This window comes from Nanorana parkeri, unplaced genomic scaffold (genome assembly GCF_000935625.1).
Source record: "Nanorana parkeri isolate BGI_ZX_2015 unplaced genomic scaffold, ASM93562v1 scaffold588, whole genome shotgun sequence".
NCBI classification, from domain to species: Eukaryota; Metazoa; Chordata; class Amphibia; order Anura; family Dicroglossidae; genus Nanorana; species Nanorana parkeri.
In genome coordinates, this window is record NW_017306856.1 from 240,763 (window position 1) to 243,937 (window position 3,175).

The 3,175-nt window shown below is 48.9% G+C and overlaps 1 protein-coding gene across 4 annotated transcripts in view; it reads right to left on the reverse strand.

Annotated features, from left to right (window-relative positions):
- Positions 1-3,175, reverse strand: part of PLEC (plectin) — a 225,016-nt gene that overhangs the window by 66,624 nt on the left and 155,217 nt on the right. The gene's annotated exons all lie outside the window — the stretch shown is intronic.

A 3,175-nucleotide genomic window follows, 5' to 3' on the forward strand; every position in this document is an offset into this window, starting at 1 on the left:
AGCTAGAGAGAGAGAGAGAGAGAGAGAGAGAGAGAGAGAGAGAGAGATTTTTAATACAACTAAAAATCGAGAAAATAAAAAAATAAAATTGGGCAACTAATGGATTATGAAAACAATGGTCACCTGCAGCCCTATTACACGGCCTCGTTTGGTCCCAAACCCTCCTCCGTAGAAGCCATGGCTTCCATGCACTGCACTGATGGGCAAAAAGCATGAAACAGCTGCGTGCATGTTGGAATAAATGGCCCCCGTAATATTGGGATATATTTGCACTATACATCTGAGGTTCTGGATGTACATCTGACCAATCAGGTGTAAAGAAATGATTTGCATGGCTCCGCCCATGAGCAATATTCTTCTTATTTTTAGGATAGGTGATGGATTGCGGCATGTGAACACATTCTGTTCTAAGAAACGTTCCTGTGCTACACATACATATATATATATTTTATGATAGAGAAATGGGAAGCAGACAGCGGGTGGGAATTGTTCTTTCCAGACTCATAAAGGGACATTCAGGAAATCCCATGGACGTCCACCCTCTAGAAGGCCGTTTCCTTTCAGAAGATTTTCAAAGGCGATCTGCGGGGAGGAAATGGCCTTTCACACCGGGGCCGCCATCTCCGCGCACCAATCGCCACAAAGCCCACGTTACTCACACGGCGCTGAGATGGTTCCCGATTATTCCCTGCACTCTATTATGTGACCCCGGCAGAGCGCCATCCCATGGCAGATTAATAAATATAGCGGGAGTGCTGGTTTTATACATCTCTCCGGTATATGTCAGAGTCATCTCCAGACTGTTTATTGGAGACGTTTCCAGCTCTATAAATGACATCGCCAGAAATAAAACGCACGATGAGTCACCTGACATTACAGAGCGATTAAGCTCCTCTCACGGGGGCGGTTCTGGAGGATCATTGATGATCCCAAATAATTTGGAACATGAAATAATAGTCATTGGCCAGCTTGGCCCGCCCCCGATAATGAGGGTTCGTCATCTCCTCACCACTATGGGGCGCTGTTCACTGAGTGGGATCTCTCCGCAAAGGTTTACAAATACTTCTATTTCATCTTCCCTCGTTCCCCCCGCCCTTCAACCAGTGGCCTGCCCCACCCCCTTTCGGTCCCTATGCTTCTTTATGCAATGCAGGTAGATCAAGGCTGGTTGGAGGGGCCGGCAGGGATCTGTACATAGCTTCCTGAAAACATCACATTACCCGGCCTCAGTATCTCTCTTTAAAAGGAGAACTATGGGGTCAGTGTTTTTCCCCATAGTTCTCCTTGGGGTAACGGGAGGACACAAATTAGCGTCCTCCCGTCACCCTAGGCTCAGTATATAGGGAGCTACAGCTCGCGGTATACCGAGACGCCGCAGCCGGAGCGGATCCCAACATGGATGTCAAGATCTGCCCAGCTGCGTGATTGACAGCTGGCTCTGCCTATCTAGAGGCAGAGCCAGCTGTACCCGCCCCATCCCCCGTCCGTTCCGCCAGTCAGCGCTGGCGGATCGGAGCGGGGAGGGGGGAATCCAGCCCCTCCCCCTGTCACGGCAGAGAGCCATGACAGGATCGAGAGGTGAGCGAACGCCGGTATGTATTCGCTCACCTCCCGATCTACTGAGCCGACCTGTGACAGTCTCATTGTCACAGGGCGGCTAGAACTATGAGGTGAGTGAAAAACACTCACCTCATAGTTCTCCTTTAAAGAGTCCTCAGCCCTGATGCAAGCAATGGGAGGAGTTATGCAAATATAAAAACACCTTGATGGGTGGGTGTCAGTCTGGAGGTGTGGGCATTCCTAGGAAGGATGCATGTGCATGCAGACCTCCCACATTTGATGATTTAGGAAAAGCTGAACTCCAATGAATGAAAGGGGGACCCTGTTAACTTACCAAACATATCCCAATTTCAGTGAGTGCACAGTCTCCATTTTAAACATTTGCTGTTCCATATTTTCATCACTGTATTTCTCATGCAGACGTGTTGTAGGTTTTCTAGTGCTGCGTGGTCATTGCATTTGTAGAGCTTCCTCCAATCACATTGATCCTCTGCTTTCTATGTAGGTCACCGGACCCCCAAATTTTTTTTTTCTTACCTCCATGTGTGTGGTAGGTGAGGGGTGCACAGCGCCACCCCAGCAGGGTCTTGCACGGTCACCTGGTTCCCATAGCACCCCATTGTTCATGGTTTTAAACATGACTATTCCTCGTGCAACATGTCAGGGGGAGGGAGGGGGGGGGGCATCAAGGACTCATCAAGGACATGCACCTTCAGCCAATCCACACACATCCAACACAAAACCCACCAATCACATGTTAGCAGAGGTTATAGCTTTGGTCTAATAGGCTGGGGCTTGGTGTGATGTCACCCCCCGAGAGGAGCGTTGTGTCCTCCAATGTCACACGGGCAATAAATATTAGTAGAGCGTGTTGTAGGTCACATGACCAGTTGTGGTGGAGGTGTTTCCTGCACAGGTAGAGCGTGTTGTAGGTCACGTGACTTTGGGGGTTTACAAGTACAGTTGTGGTTGAGGGGTTTCCTGCACAGGTAGAGCGTGTTGTAGTTCACATGACTTTGGGGTTTACATGTGCAGTTGTGGTGGAGGGGTTTCCTGCACAGGTAGAGCGTGTTGTAGGTCACATGACTTTGGGGTTTACATGTGCAGTTGTGGTAGAGGGGTTTCCTGTACAGGTAGAGCGTGTTGTAGGTCACATGACTTTGGGGGTTTACATGTGCAGTGGTGGTGGAGGGGTTTCCTGCACAGGTAGAGCGTGTTGTAGGTCACATGACTTTGGGGGTTTATATGTACAGTTGCGGTAGAGGGGTTTTTATGATAAATTCACATGGACACAAGATGAAACTATTCTGCGTGCGCAGACGTACATACGTGCGACTGTAGGGATCGGCCTCTGCATATGTGACCACTGGGAAAGGCATTAGATATGGCCGCTCATTCAGCATGTGACCCGAACACGTTTTATATGTTGGCTCACATGTGGGATATCAAAAATATAAACGTTATGTTTGGAGTAAGATCAGGAAGGCCTATGAAGGGAAGCACGCCATCCCTACTGTGAAGCATGGTGGTGCATCTCTATTGCTTTGGAGGTATGTAAGCTTCAGCAGCTCCGGTACAAGCTGAGGGCAAGACGAATGCAACATGTTATCAAATG